This window comes from Humulus lupulus, chromosome 5, assembly GCF_963169125.1.
Source record: "Humulus lupulus chromosome 5, drHumLupu1.1, whole genome shotgun sequence".
NCBI lineage: Eukaryota > Viridiplantae > Streptophyta > Magnoliopsida > Rosales > Cannabaceae > Humulus > Humulus lupulus.
This window is the reverse complement of record NC_084797.1, coordinates 237,068,562-237,085,979: the sequence shown is the minus strand read 5'-3', so window position 1 is coordinate 237,085,979 and position 17,418 is coordinate 237,068,562. Positions and strand designations below refer to the sequence as shown.

At 35.6% G+C, this 17,418-nt stretch overlaps 1 non-coding gene across 1 annotated transcript; it reads left to right on the top strand.

Moving 5' to 3' along the window:
- Window positions 1-718: 718 nt before the first annotated feature.
- On the top strand, window positions 719-825 carry LOC133780937 (small nucleolar RNA R71). Its single transcript, XR_009869742.1, has one exon. It is a non-coding gene; the product is annotated as a small nucleolar RNA R71 (small nucleolar RNA).
- Window positions 826-17,418: the final 16,593 nt, after the last annotated feature.

Below are 17,418 nucleotides of genomic sequence, written 5' to 3'. Positions count from 1 at the left end.
TGTTTAGCTTTGTCATTTGGATTTTCATGTCTTTCATTCCTCTACCATTTGTGTGAAACAAGATTTGAGCTCTTGAGTTGAGGCTATTTGTGTTTGCGCAAGCATTTGCAAAGTATTCTCAAGAGAATTACTTGACTGCATGTTATTTTGAGGAGAAATGTATGATTTTGGTGGTTGTTGCTGCTCAGGCCTCCATTGGCTTCCAGATGCTTAGTTTGAATCCTTCCAGCTGAAATTTGGATGGTTGCACCAACCGGGATTGTAAGTGTTTGAGAAAGGGTTATAAGGCTTCTTACAATCCCCTAAAGCATTGCATTGTTCCTCATTTCCTCCTCTTAACTCGCCAAGAGTTGGGCACTCTTGCAGTTGATGTTCCACCCCTCCACAGATGAAGCATGGATCTTGTGTCTCTACCTTTGCAGCCATGTGGATTCCTCTATCTTCTTGAGATTTGAAAGCCTCGAATTGTTGTCTCAATGATTCAATTTTGCTTTTGACGTTGTCATCTTCCCTTAATTGATAGATTCCAGTTGATCATGGCTTGTCCATAGGACTTGGTCCATTCCATGTGTAGGATTTTTCAGTGAGATCGTCGAGGTACTCGAAAGCTTCATCGGGATCTTTTTGAAGGAATTTTCCATTGCACATCATTTGTACGAATTGTCTTTGTCCGGTTGTGAGACCGTCATAGAAATATCTGATCAAACGCCAGCTTTCGTATCCATGATGTGGGCATTGATTTATCAAATCTCTAAACCTCTCCCAGACCTGATGGAAAGTTTCATGGTCTTTTTGGATGAAGGTAGAGATTTGCCTCTTAAGGCTGCTAGTCTTATGGGGCGGGAAATATTTGGCAAAGAATGCTTTTGTCATTTCGTCCCATGTTCCGATAGATCTAGGCCTTAAGGAATACAACCAGCTTTTTGCTTTGTCTATGATAGAGAAAGGAAAAATTTTCAATCTCACAATGTTGGTGACATCAGCTCGGTTGTTGAATGTAGCCACCACCTCTTCGAATTCCCGTATATGCACGTATGGACTCTCATTTTCCAACCCATGGAAGATTGGTAAGAGGTTAATCATGCTGGGTTTGAAATCGAAATTTGGCATATTGTTGGGATACATTATGCATGAAGGTGTGGTTGTACGCGTAGGATGTAAATAATCATGTAGCGTTCTTGGTTGGACTTCATCTTGATGAGCCATCGTGGGTGGTTCAGGAAGTCTCGGTGAATCGGGAGTGTTTGAACGAGTGGAAGAAAACGACGAACTAGGAAAGTTTTCTAAAGTTTCTACTTGTTGTCTCACAAATCTCCCTAGTGCATCTCTGTTTCGTGGCATAAATATTTTTTTTATTTTGTAAGTATTATAAGCGCAAGTGTGTAATAGTGTAATAAGTATACACCAAAAATGTTCCCAGACCAATTGGGAAGGCTGCCAAGGTACCACTTTAGGCCCAAGAGCTTTTCTAGAACTTCTCGAGGTTCTTAGAAAAGATTGGAGGGTAACGCTAACACATACCTTATTTAAGAACCAATTTTTCTAAGACAGAACAAGTTTGGTTTTTACTAATTTCCAAAATTACACAAATGTTCTCAATGCTTTGTTTGATTTTTTTTTTAATTTTTAAATTTTATGATTTAAAATTTTATGCTTTTTTCGGAAAAAAAAAATTGAATCTAGAAAATAAAATTCTAAACCTAGAAGGAAAATAAATAAAACAAAAAAAAATAAATGAATAAAATAAAAGAGATTTAAAAAAAAAAAATTAGACTACTTTTTTTTTGTTTTTTTTAATAAAAAAAATAATTTACTATGCAAACCTTTAATTGTAGAATTACCTCCCCGACAATGATGCCAAAAATTGATATCACTCAATAACTCCTAAGTAGTCGCAGTAGTAATCAGGCTATGTTGTATCCACATAGAGGTAAAATACAAGTAAAAAGAAAGATTAGTAAATCATAAATAATAAACTTTGAAATAATGTAAGTTTGAAAAAGAATATAAACATTAAATAAACAAAATCGAGGAATTAGAATCAGAAAGAAAATATGGAAGGCATAAGTTTCATTCAAGCAAACATATATATATATATATTTTAATAAAATTAATTCCTTCTACTCAACTATAATTCTACACCATTAATTAGAGTTGGAAAATATATATAATAAAGCTCACCTTAAAATATGTTCTTAATGAAATTATATTAACTTCTAATTTTAAAACCTATCATATTATATACCTTAGATCAACAAAATACCAAAGGCAGAATGCAGTAAAAAGCATTTAATATAACAAATATCCTAAATTAAATCAAAAACCTAAATTACATAAGAAGAGCACGACTAGACTTATGTAAAAGACACTAATAAATTTAGAATAAAATAAATTTAATTGTAACAAAGATATGGAAATGAAGAACAATAAAGAATCAATATATTAAAAATATAATGTGAAACATGAACTTCACTCAAGTCTTTCCACAAGAGAATTCAGCCTAAAATATGCATTGTTTTCACTCAAAGAAATGTAAAAGAAAAATAGGAAAAAGAATGATTTTTTTCTCTAATTATACTCTCCGCCTTAATTCCACAATCTGATACTTTTTAACTCCATTTGGTTCTCTATTTATAGTGGAAATAGGACCCAAAAATGTGTAAAATTGTGTACAAAATAGTGGGAAAGTGGCATAAAAACTTATGGAAAATGGGGCAAGTAGTGTTGGACCGTGGTAGACAAGGAGGCCATGTGTCAATCTCTGGTTAGCTCGACAGCTAGGTGCGTCAGGCGTTGCTAGCTTCTGGTGGGACAACGTGGGGCAACCGCCAGGCAGATGGGACAGCTATCAAATCGTGGCAGACGCGGCAGGTGACTGTCAGGCGTGGCAGGTGGCAGGCGGCTCGTCAGGTGGGTCGGCTGGCAGCTCGGCTGGAGGCTGGTGGCTTTCTGCCACGTGGCAGGTTCTAAAAGCTTGGGCTGGGCTCCTTTTTGGGCCTAAGTTAACTTCAAAAATACCACTTTTTTCATGATTTCTTCAATTTTAATTCTTCCTTTCTTCTTTCTTTTTCTTTGTGTCAAAATACATTTTATTTCTTGAAAACTAAACACAAATTTAATTAAAATTAATATTTTAAAATATAAAATATATGACAATAAATCCATGAAAATATTAATTAAAACTTAATTAATTTTAAACTTTAAAACTAATAAAATGATACTTTTGAACACTAATCATGTGACATGTGGACTTGCTGGTTGTGGTTGATTTATGAGATTGGGAGGTGGTTTTGGATGTTGTTATCATGTCTAATGTGCGGTGTCATTGATTGCAGGCATATTGCAGTAATGCCTTAGCAATCAATAAGAATCTGCGGCAATAGAGTCGAGGATGACAATCAGGGTCAGAACCCTCCACCTGCCCCACTGATTTGGCAACAGTTATTTGTCGATATGGAAGCTATACTTCATCAAACAGAGGAAGAGCTTCGACAGTTGAGACAACAGGCCCCTCCTCAAGGCATTGGGTTACAGGTTCCAAAGGCTGTGGCACCAGTGCCACGCCTTCTATGGAAAATAGGTGGGAACCTTTGTATGAGAGGTTGAGGAAGCAGCATCCTCCCACCTTTGAGGGTGGCCCAGACCCACTGTGGGCAGAGCAGTGGATGAACATGATTTCTTCCATCCTGGATTTCATGAGGGTGGAAAGGAATGAGAGAGTAGCCTACGCCAGCTACATGTTGAGAGAAGATGCCCGCATCTAGTGGGATGCGTGTCCTAGAGGAGGAATGTGGCAGTCATGACTTGGGAAGAATTCAGAAATATATTCAATGAGAAGTATTACAGTGTTGTAGTCCGAGCTGTAAAGGTTGATGAGTTTACTAACCTGACTCATAACCGGATGATGGTTACCAAGAATGCCTTGAAGTTTGACCGGTTATTGAAGTTCGCGTCGGATTTGGTGCCTACTGACATGGCACAGAGGGATCAATTTATGCGAGGATTGAACATTTTTATCACCCATGACGTTAAGATAACCCTGGATCCAGGAACTACCACTTATGCACAAATAGTGGAGAAGGCCCTTATTGCTGAGGGGGCCAAGTATCAGATTTGGCGAGAGGGCGCCGCTAGGCACAATGCTCGGAGGATGGTGCCTCCTTTTACTGGATCTAGTCGGGGTAGTGGCCCTAGTGAGCAGAAGAGAAAGGCCCCAGATTCTTTTGTTCCTCCTGGTTCAGATAGGAGGGCATGGGGTGCTTTCAGTGGCCGTCAGGGCGAGGGAGACAACTGGAGGAGTTTCCCAGTGTGTCCTCGGTGCAGACGAAGACATCAGGGAGAGTTTAGGATTAGAGCCTGCTTTACTTTTGGGAGCATTAGTCACCTAAGGAAGGACTGCCCACAAGCCAGGAAGGAAGAGCCGAAACAGAGTAGTAGCCTCACTCTTGTCAGAGTGTTTACCTTGAAAGCCCCTCGGTCGAGACAGGCCAGATTTATAGTGCTGGTTCTTCTTTAACTGCATTCATTGACTCAGTGGCTACTCATTCATTTGTATCTGCTAGAGTGATAGATCAATTGTGTATACCTAGTGATTTGTATGCTAGGGGATTCAATACTTTGTTGTCGACTGGGGAACTGGTAGTCTCTAGAATATGGGTTAGAGCATTGCCAGTAGAGATAGATAGTAGGGAGTTGTGTTGTGGATCTGATTGAGCTAGCAATGGATGACTTTGATATGATCCTAGGGATGGATTAGTTATCGAAGTATCGGGCGACGATTGACTGCAAGCGCAGGATGGTGATCTTTGAACCAGAATGGGAGGTACCCTTTGTATTTGTGGGGACAGTGAGTGGACCATGAGTACCTATGAATTCAGCACTGAAGGCTAGAGACCTAATGCAAGAGGTTTGCATAGGATTCCTAACGAACATTATGGATACATTTAGAGTTGTCTCGGTTGGACTGGATGAGACCAGATTAGTATGTGAATTTCCTGATGTGTTCCTAGCAGACTTACCAGGATTACCACCACACCGAGAGATCAAGTTTTTCATAGAGTTGGCACCAGGGGTGGAGGCAATATCTAGGACACCTTATAGAATGACTCTAGCAGAGTTGAAAGAACTGAAGATTCAGTAGCAGGAGTTACTCGATTTGGGATTCATCAGACAGAGTTTTTAACCATGGGGTGCTCCAGTGTTTTTTGTCAAGAAGAAGGATGGATCCCTTAAGGATGTGTATTGACTATAGAGAGCTAAACAAGTTGACCATTAAGAAAAAGTACCCACTACCCAGGATCAACGAATTATTTGACCAGTTACAAGGGAAGACAGTATTCTCCAAGATTGACCTTCGATCAGGCTACCGCAAGTTAAGGATTATAGAGGAGGACATACCAAGCACCGCATTCCGCATGAGGTATGGACACTATGAATTCTTGGTCATGTCCTTTAGATTAACCAATGCCCCAGCAGCCTTTATGGATTTGATGAATAGGGTCTTCAAGGATTATTTAGATAAGTTTGTGATTGTATTAATCGATGACATACGGGTGTACTCTCAGTCAGAGACAGAGCACGAACAACATCTTCACCTGCTATTACAGCGATTGAGAGAGTATAGGTTATATGCTATGTTCAGCAAGTGTGAGTTTTGGCTTCCCCAAGTAACATTTCTGGGCCATATTGTCAGTAAGGAGGGGATTCTGGTGGACCCAAGTAAGATTGAGGTAGTGAGAGATTGGCCCAGGTCGAGCAGTGTACCAGAGGTTAGGAGCTTCTTGGGATTGGCAAAGTACTATCGGCGGTTCATTGAGGGATTCTCCATAATAGCCACAATGTTAACCAAATTAACATGTAAGAAGACTAAGTATGTGAGGACAGACAAGTGTGAGAACAGTTTCAAGGAGTTGAAGCGATGACTGATCATAGCTGTATTATTGAGTCTGCTGTCAGACAATAAGAAAATTGTGGTCTACTGTGATGCTTCCCAACAGGGTTTGGGGTGTGTGTTGATGCAAGCTGGAAAGGTTATAGCCTACGCGTCGAGGTAGCTGAAGGAGTATGAGCAAAGGTATCCCACACATGAACTAGAATTGGTGGCAATGGTATTTGCAATTAACATTTGGAGACATTATTTATATGTCGAGAAGTGTGAAGTATACACCGACCATAAGAGTTTGAAGTACTTCTTTACTCAGAAGGATCTGAATATGCGCCAGAGGCGTTGCCTGGAGTTGGTAAAGGATTGTGATATTTTATACCATCTTGGGAAGGCCAATGTGGTAGCTGGCGCACAAAGTCAGAAGGGCCAAAGACAGTTGTTCAGTTTGAGGCAGATATCAGACAAATTAGCTGAAGAGATGACTATAGTAGCTATAGAGTTGGTGGTTGGTCGATTAGCCAACATCACTCTTCAATCTATGCTCCTTGAGAAGATCAAGAGTCACAGGGGAGGATTCCCAGTTGAAAGGGCACAAAAAGGGCATCTTAGCTGGATCGGCTAAAGACTTTTCTGTTTCGGAGATGGGATTACTGAAGTATAAGGGCCAGATTTGTGTTCCGATGGATTCTGGTATTCAGCAAGAGATCTTGGATGAGTCTCATACCACTCCCTATTCTTTACATCCGGGTACGACGAAGATGTACCAAGATTTGAGAACTTTGTACTGGTGACCGAAAATGAAGAGAGATGTGGTGGAATATTTGCACTAAAGGTATTTGCACTAAAGCTTTGGAGGCATTATTTGTATGGCGAGAAGTGTGAAATATACACCGACCATAAGAGTTTGAAGTACTTCTTTACTCAAAAGGATCTGAATATGCGCCAAAGGCATTGGCTATAATTGGTAAAGGATTACGACTGTGATATTCTATACCATTCTAAGAGGCCAATGTGTGGCCGATACATTGAGTTAGAAGGGCCCAAGACAGTTATTCAATTCAAGACAGATATCAGATAAGTTAGTTGAAGAGATGAATAGAGCAGGTATTGAATTGGTAGTTGATCAGCTAGCCAACATCACTCTTCACTCCACGCTCCTTGAGAGGATCAAGGAAGCATAGGGGGAGGATCCCCAGTTAAGGGAGCACACAGAGGGCATTTTAGACAGAGTGGCTAAGGACTTTTCTATCTCGGAGATGGGTTTGTTGAGGTACAAAGGCTGGATTTGTCTTCCGATGGATTCCGGTATCCGACGGGAGATTTTAGATGATTCTCATACCACTCCCTATTCTTTATATCCAGGTACAATGAAGATGTACAAGGATTTGAGAACCCTGTATTGGTGGTCGGGAATGAAGAGGGATGTGGTGGAGTATGCTGCCAAGTGTCTGACTTGTCAGCATGTAAAGGCTGAACATCAAAGGCCAGCAGGGTTGCTGAAGCCTTTAGAGATTCCGGAGTATAAATGGGAGGATATCACCATGGACTTCGTGTTGGATTACCAAAGATTGTGGGACAGCATGATTCGGTGTGGGTGATTGTGGATAGGTATTAGGGTTTTATGCCCTAATTAATACACAATTTCTTTGTTATCTCATTTTATTATCAATAAAAGAATATAAATAATTTTTGGACTTGGTCAATCACTTTGCTCACATGTTTTATTTTCATGATTATTTGTTTAATATAAACTTTTATTAAATCCTGAGCATATAGCTAATCATATTTATAGTGATGTAATCACAGTGGCATATAAATATGATTATATGTTCAAAAATAAGTTAGTCCTAAGATTAGTCAGTGCATAGGATTTACATTGACTTGCCAATCTACGATATGTTCTACTTACACATCACAGTGTTATGTTCTTTCCAGAACATTAACAAAGTAGATAAGATCAAATGTATTTGTTACATCAGACTGGACTGATATTGACAGTTGATAGGATAAGTAAACATACTGTTATTATCTATTCTAGTCATATCATATAGTTGACCATAGGTCAATTCAATCTCAATTCTGAGTGGTTAGTATTCTAACTGATTGTATTATTTGAGCTCTTTGACTTGTTCGTTACCAGCTTACCCTACAGACTAGGTCATACTTACAGCTTAGGAACTCGGTAGTATAATTGAGTGGGAGTGTTAATCATAGATATGAACATCTATAGCTTCTGATGAAGAAGTGAAACGATGGTTTCCTTTAATTTTGGTTCAAGGTGCTAAATGATAGAGATCTCATTTCAGTAATTAATATTAGTTTACTAAAATATCATTTACAAGGAAACAATGACGGTTAAAACAGTATTTTAGTCCCATCTCAGTGTAGACCGTCTATAGAGGATTAAGTGACAATTATGGCTGTAACAATGGATAATTAATAGCATCTATATTTGTTATAGAGTGTTCTATGAGTTCAAGAGTGCAATTCCGAGTCTTTAGTGGAGTCATGAGGAATTAATAAGTTAGTAAATTTATTTGTTAGATTTATGATAACTTATTGGAGCTTGATTTCATAGGCACATGGTCCCCACTATCCCTTGGATAAAATCATCTATATAGTCTCAATTAATTGAATTAATTATCATTTATAATTATCAAAGTTGACCAGATCAATTTTGGATAGTTTCACAAAGTTATACAATTTTGAGAAGAAAAGATAAATAAAGGCAAATTTATTAGTTAAGATAAATTGGTATCTAAATTAATAAATAAGTTTAAATCAAGGTTTAAATTATAAATAATAAATTTGATAAAGGATTTGAATAATTATTTAATTAATTAAATCAATAGAAGATAATACATGCCTTGATTTTAAGTCCAGTGGGCTTATAATTAAATGGGAAATTTCATAGACCTAAAGCCCATGATAATTTCAACCTAGGGATGTTAATTGGCTATTATTTTATTGATTTTATAATTAAATAAATTACCAAATTGAGTCTATAAAATGAATATTAAGAGAGAGTTTAAAACACAAGTCAAGTCACAAGTTGAAACACAAGTTTTTGATAGGTTTTAGATTCTGTCTAAACATATGTCATTTTCTAAGCCTTATTCTTCTTTTCTCTTCTTCTCTCTGTCTCTATCTCATGTGTTGAGAATTTCCCACTCTATTCTAGGTGATTCTAAGGATGCTTGGAAAGGTTGTGAAGAAAATTGAAGATCGGTTCAGTTTCTTGGTTATACTCTGTGACAGAATGGATACAAGGGTTAGAGAAATTGAAGGAAAGACTCATTCATTCTGCTGCGTATAATGTAATTATTCTTATCATTATTTATCTTTGAATTCAATTTTAGAAACACGTTCTAGGTTATCTCATATTAATTTGTTTAATATTAGATATACATGAAAATAAATAAAGATCATGTTTAAGTTTTCCCAACAATAGGTACACCAACTCAGCCCACTTTGTGCCTGTTAGGACAACTTATACAGTGGAGCAGTATGTGAAGGAAATTTTACGACTACATGGGGCTCCGAGTTCGATAGGATCCGACAGGGACCCCACCTTCACCACCAAGTTTTATGAGAGCCTACAGAAGGCTATGGGTACACAATTCCAGTTTAGTACCACCAATCATCCTTAGACGAATGGACAGTCTGAGAGGACGATTCACATACTAGAGGATATGTTGCGAGCTTGCGTAGTGGATTTTGGGGGATCTTGGAGTAAGTATCTCCCTTTGATTGAGTTTTCATACAATAAAAATTATCAGGCGACTATCGGAGTGGCTCCGTATGAGATCTTATATGGGAGGAAGTACAGACCACCTATCCATTGGGATGAGATGGGTGAGGGGAAGTATTTAGGTCCTGAAGTTGTTCAGAGTACCAATGAGGCGATTGAGAAGATCAAAGCATGAATGCTCGCCTCCCAGAGTCGGCAAAAGAGTTACTCGGACTTGAGACGCATAAGTGTAGAGTTTCAGGTCAGGGACCATGTGTTTCTCAGAGTTTCTCCCTGGAGAGGGGAGAAATGGATTAGAGTAAGGGGCAAGTTGAGCCCTAGGTTTGTTGGTCCTCTTGAGATTCTAGAACGGGGTGGAGAGGTAGCCTACACATTGGCGATGCCTCAAGCTCTATCAGGGGTTCACAATGTGTTTCACGTAGCCATGCTTTGGTAGTATGTGTTAGATTTTACGCACATGCTGAGTACGAGAACCTATAGTTGGATCAAGATTTATCGTATGAAGAGAAACCGGTTCAGATTCTAGATAGGAAAGATAAAGTCTTGCGGAGCAAGACCATCGCCTTAGTGAAAGTGTTGTGGAGGAACAGCGGAGTGGAAGAAGCGACTTGGGAACTTGAGACTGATATGCAGGATCGGTATCCCGAGTTATTCAGGTAATTTCGAGGAGGAAATTTCTGTAGGGAGGGGATAGTTGTAGCGTCCCAAATTCGCTAATGAGGCTTACGGCCTTGATTAGCGTGTCGGGAGGGCAAAAACTGATTTAATTATGTTAATATGTGAATTCAATGATTATATGATTATAAATGCATGTTTAGGTGAATTAAATATGTGTGTGGGCCCCATTTGGTTATTAGGGGAATATCTGCAATTTTAGCACTCTTTCCCTCTCTTTAGTGCTTGAAGACTTGATGAAGTTTAGAGAATTCTAGGCTAAAGGATTGAAGGATTATACTTGTTGTTCTTGGGGATTAGCTCAAAGTTGAACACATCTCAAAGGTAAGAACCTAAACTTAATCTTTTCTGTTTAATTTTTCCATGAATTGGAAGTTGCATGAAAGTTAAGCTTTAAGTTTGATTTTGAGTGTTGGTGAGGATTATGGAATCGTTTATGGGATTGTTAGGGTTTTTAGGTTGTATGGATAGGAAATATGGACTTAATTCTGGGTTTAAATGACGTTTTGGGTGTAAATTGTGTTCACATAAGCTCGAGGGGAAAACGTTGGAAATGGCTGGTTTCTGGGTTTCTAGAACACGCGTCGCAGTCCTGTTCTACAGACACCGCAGCCTGTGTGTGCGAAAGGGCCTGGGGAGGCCTGAGATTCCCTAGGCACAGGGCTTAGCGCGCCGCCACCCGTGTCCGCCAGCAGAGAGGGCTTTGCCCTCTGACTAGTAGCGGGTCGCGACTCAAAAAGGGAAAATAGGAGAAATGGAGCTTTTAAGCTTGGGAACCCAAATGTTAAGGCTCAAGAAGGGTTCTACTACCCGGTTTAGTAGAATCCAAGGTCCCGGAGGCTAGATTAATATTCTGGAGTTATTTATTGGTTTAAGGCTTGGTGGATGGTTATTATGGATGCGTTGTGACTAGGTTTTCAACAAGGCTCGGGTTAGAGGACTATGCTCGAGATCGTGGTACTCAGACAGCTCAGGACACAGGTAAGAAAACTATTGTACCCATAGAGCAGGGCACGACCCTATTGTTTATGCTTAATATATGTGTGGATATCTTTGATTATTATGTTGTGTTATGTATGTTTATGAGTGAACGTCGAAGGCCGAGAACGGCACGAAGCCGAGTACGACAAGGGGCCGGGATCAGCATTGAGCACGCTAAGTGCAGGCTGCTAAGGTGATACCCTCCTAGGGTGATGAATCCACCCGCTCGGTGAAGACCCCGAACGCACCGCCTGGTAAAGCGCCTAGGACGACGTAGGGCGCTATGTGTTTAGCTCGTTGGTTGTTTTGTCGTATATTGTTGATTGTTATGTTATATGTTATATATTGAGTTTTCTTGCTGGGCTTCGGCTCACGGGTGCTCTATGGTGCAGGTAAGGGCAAAGGGAAGGTCGACCAACCATGAGTACGGAAAGCGTGGAGCGACGAATACATGTTCGGCCTACCTAGCTGCCACGGCCAGGGTTATTTTGGGGAATGTACTGTAATGAACTGCTTTGTCGCTTAGATCGACCGTAATTATATTTTTGAGTTGTAATATATTTTATAAATAGTATTTTGGGATCCCAACAATATAACTTTTTATGATTTCAATGAATGTCAATTTTTTTTTATAATTAAAGTCATTAAACAAGTTTTATTTCAATTTAGTCACACTTTTAACCTAAAACCTCGATTAGCAAGCTAATGGCACATTTTTAAGTCACATAGTAACGACTCTAAGGAAGTAGTGCATTACACTAATAAGCACTTCTTGATATTCATAACAATTAACAATGTTAATAAGCATTTCCTGGCATACATGTATCTATGACAACGCTAATGAGTGTGTCCTGGCGTACATGTCCACATAACAACGCTAATAAGCATTTCCTTTGCATTCACAAGCAATATCAGCGCTAATAAGCACATCCTTTTATATCATGCAACAGTCAAGGGCTAGGCCCTATCAGTCAATTTCATGTTACTTAATAAGGCATGCAAATAAGGCATTTATATCCTATTTAAGCAGTTAAACACATAACCACATAAATAGTTACCGAACCCTGAGTCGAGCTTGTCTTTAGTGACGATTATACATGCCCAGCCTATCTTCAAGAACCCCAACCTTGGCACACTCTGATAGCAAGTTGTAACGCCTTAGTTTGCCAAGACTGTTACACTGTGTATTTCAAATAGTGCTTAACTCGCTAAAAGAGTCATTACGTCATACATGTGCGTCTAAATGTGATTAATGGTCCAGGGTTAAAAATTTCATTCAAAAGGAATGGTGTTGACCCTTGATTTGGTCAATGACACGGAATCAAATAAAATGATAGAAATTAGATGAATTCAAGTCAAGAAGATAAATGACACAAGGATTATAGTGGTTCGGCCCCAAGTGATTGTAACGACATACGTCCACTTAGTGTTCTTATTAATGTAAAGGGAACATGTGATCAGTAAACAAGGGTTTACTGAATTTCACAAGCTCAGTAATAGATAAAAAGAATTATGTAAGAACAATTATTTTCTCTCTCAGTCTCCAAAGATCCCTCTCATGATCCCTTTCAATCTTATTTATAGGCTCAAGGATCTACCTATTGGCCGATGGGCCTTGAATACATTTAATACAAAGATATCTGAATAATAATGGAAATTACACTTTTTACATAAATACAGGATCAAATATCTCTAGAGCATATCTGACATCAGGTAACCCTTCCAAAAATTTGAAAAAATCAAAATTTATTTTTAGAAATATTAATTAACTATAAATATAGATCATTGATCTTATTTCAATGGTTAATATTAAAATAATTATCCATATGTAATAACACACATATATATATATTGTCAAATCACTAATATAGTACATTATTTGTTTAATATTTTTTGTCAAATCATTCTTTTTTTATTGAAAAAAGTTAAATCAATTTAAATATTTTAAAAATTTTACCAACTTTATTTAATTTATTAATTTTCAATATACGCTAACAACATTAATTATTTTTCATAAATTTTTGTGACATATATTAATAGTAGTAGGAGAGATAGTGATAAAAAAATATTATTATCATTTTAAATCATAGCTAGTCAAACCTCAATACTCAATGTTTAATCTAGTCCAAGTTTCAAGCTTTGTTGTAAAAATACATTTTAAAGTTAAAAAATTAGTTTTATAAATTTTTGTAACAATCATGTTAAATAAATTTATAAATATTTATGTAAATATTAGTTACAAAAATAAACTTATTGATTGTGAAATTAGTTTTGCAAACTGTTGTTACAAAAATGTAAAACTTGTTTACAAAATTATTTTAATTCACTACTCTGTAGCTCCATTTTATATAAATATATATATAATAAAGTGTTTTATAAATAATGAATATCTTAAATTTATATTTTTAAGTTGTATAGTATAAATTTGATTGTTCCTATAATTTTTTGGTACAATATTGTAACATATGAAAAAATATAATTTTTTTATGTAAATTTTTGTTACGATTTCCTAACTATAAATGATTTTTATAAATGTTAGTTGCAAAAATATCTTCAGCAGCTCCTTGCACCTCGGCCACTCCTTTACGCGAACCCATCAGCAACAGCACACATGCACCTCCTCTAGCCCACCAGCTGCAATTCCAAAAATTGCACCACTTTTCTCCATTTTCCTACACCTTTTAATTACAAAATCCATCACTATACCCAAAAATTCTCTTGCTTATTCCCCATGTTATTTTTGCACTACCTATGCTATACTCTTGTATTTAAAATTTAATTTAATTTAATGCTTTCATTCTGGCTATAAATAGATAGTTTCAAGAGCATTTTAGGGTACTTCACATTTTATTATTATCATCTTTTCTACACTTTCTCTCTTCCTTTTGAAAGACCGTTTTGTACCAAGTATGTATTTCTTTTATAATATGTTTTTTACTTTAGTTATGTGCTTCTAATCTTTTTTATAAGATTTTTAAGATCATGATGAAATAACTTATAACTAGATAGTATTTATTTTTGTATGTTGATTTCCTTTGTAGTACAACAAAGTTTATGGATTTTTCATTATTCATATTTGCCTTTCATCTTTAATATCTTGTATTTTTTATTGTTGGATAATATTACACTTTGTTCTTCATCTTGTACCTTTTATATTAAAAATCAATCTAGATGCATAACAATCCTAATGCACAATAAAGAGATTGTTATATATAAATTAATAGGATCGAATTAATGTACCTCCAATCATTGTTATTGATAATCTCGATCTATAAGCTTTAGATCTACAAAAGAAAAAGAACAGAAAGAAATTGTATTAAAGAAAAATTGCAAGTGGGCTAAATTTATAATTTCATACAATTAGATGTAGATTATGATGGATTATTCAAACAAATTATTTTTGATAAATTAAGGTTTGATATTTCTATCTAAATTAAATTTTATGATAAACTATTAAATTAATTATCAAAACTCCTATGGGTAAATTAAGAAAATTAATTTAATATATTTTCCTAATTAATTATATAAATATAATAAAATCCCTATAAAATTATTATACTTATATAATCAATCACAATTTATGCCCATTATGTGAACCGAATTAGCTTAATATATAAATTTATATAATTAAAGATGTTGTTGCTACTCCCTAATTATTTAAAATTATATAGTTCACTAGACATTATGTTTTAGGCTCTATGAATACCTAAGAACAATTTTCTTATAACATAATAGGCAATCACAGAAAGTAGTGCTCCTAGTGTGGTCGTCCGAAAATCATTATAAACCGTTCTAGAATGAGCATTTGTCTCAGTTTCATGCATTCTTTTGTCACCACAAAATTGTTTATTTATTATTCATAATTTTATTTACCATAAATATTTTATGAATATCAATGTACTAAATATTATTCAACCTATCTTAATGTTTGAATATAATCTTAATGTATCTAGCACAATAATAGAATATAAAACGTATTGAAAATTATAAAGCCATACATATAAAATTAAATATAATTATACTAAGAAAATATTTTGCTTGAATAATAACAAAATAATCATACAAATTAGCATAATTAATTATATGTAGGAAAATAGATACAATAATTCCATATATACACTTTAATGGCAGAAAAAACACATGCTAAATAAGACAATAAAATCAGTTATTGATTTGGTGATTTAATAAAATAATTGCACAAATTTAATTTTAAAACAAAAATGTAATTACATTTTTGAAGCACAATTATTTAATATTGCATGAATAAAAGAAATATATCATACAAGAAATATACCAAAATAAAATATTTACAATTTTAATTAATCCAAAATCATATGTTTTAATTAAATTGGAAAAAAATTAAAAAATAAAATTTATCGTCTAAATAAGCATTAAAATAAAAAATATAAAAATTCCAAAAATAAATAAAAAATGTTAATTTTTGAAATTTTTATGAATTTTTCTTCAATTTTTTTTTAAAATTCTGCCTTAGGGAAACGACATCCCCTTGTTTGTTGTCGTTTGACCTGTCGAACGATAGGTCATTTGCTTCGCTTCATGTCATTTCCCCCGAATTCAACCTACAACCAAGTTGTTTTGACTTAGTTCTCCGGCACGTGGGTCCTTCGGACCCGGTTCCAAAACTCGACTGGAAATACTCCATTTTGATGTCGAAATGCATGGAGTCTCGCCCACAAGAATTATAAAATTATGTCTAAAGTGATTCATGGCATTTGTTTGGATAAAATACAACTAAAAACGATCATTGATATTGATTTTTCTACAGCAAGTGTATAGTGTATTGTAATATAGTTTTAATTCAAAGAATGTCGAACCCACAGGGAATAAATAGGTAATTCCACCAATTAATACACTTTTAAAGTCTACAGATTTAATTAGATAATTTGAAAAGTAATTAAAATGAGAAATGTAAATGAATAAACGAAAGAAAACAATCTTGGAAATTAACTTTACAATAATAGATACTAAAGTAACGATTTCACTATCTTAAATAATGAATCACGACTTCTATATTATTCAAATTAATTCTCCTTATTTGTAATCTCAAGAACCCTAATGTGATGCATCTATCTTTCTTAAGCATACATGCAATTAATTTCAATTAATCAATATGATATCTCTATTCACTATTAATCAATCAAGAAGTCATTAAGCAATTGATTCTTTTTAAGGAAACTCATAGAATTCAAGGAATCTCTAGATCTCACAATCACCCTATGTCATATTCTTCCTAAGTTCAATCTAAGGGTATCTCTATCAAGCATAAATCCTAGATTTCAATTCACAATAATGGTGGCCAAACATTAATATGATACAAATTAAAGCAAGAAGATATGAACAAATAAGAAGAATTTCATATGAATAATAAATGAAACCTTAATCCAAAATCAAAATAGATCCATCAAGTACTTTAGCACAAAAGAAGTTCAGTTCTCCATTACAAACACAAATATAATAGTAATGTAATTGTTCATAATTAAAAACTAGATAAAAAGATGAAGAGAATGAAAACCAGATTGAATGATGATGATGTTGATGAAGTCTAGCCTCTGCTCTCCTTTCCAAAAGTCTATCTCCAAGTATAATCTTCCCAAAACCGAAAAAACTCATTTTCTTCTCATCCAAACCGTGTTTAAAAAATAAGTTAATTAAAGTCTGTAGCTGCATGGCGCTATGGCTCCTAGCATGCAGCGCAATTGCGCCATACTTATTTTCCTGAAGTCCTGTTATTCGCACGCGAAGTACTTATGATTCCACGAATGGCACTATTGCGCCTCATACAAGGCAATATTACGCCAGAGATAGCGTTTCTTGATTTTTCATGTTTCTTGACCCGATTGCTTCATGGTTTCAACACTTTACTTAATTATGTACATTGTACTCCAAATTCACTATAAAATCATCATTTTAAGCTCGACACTGCACACTACAGAGTACACATCAAATTTATACAAAAATCTTAAGAAAAACACGATAATTCATATTATTAATGATCACGAATGAGTCTACAAATGTGCACTCATCAATCATTAATATAAAAAAAAAATTGCCATTATCAGGTTCTTAAGGTGTCAGCTACTTTTATGAGTGTGAAAACTCATTTCTT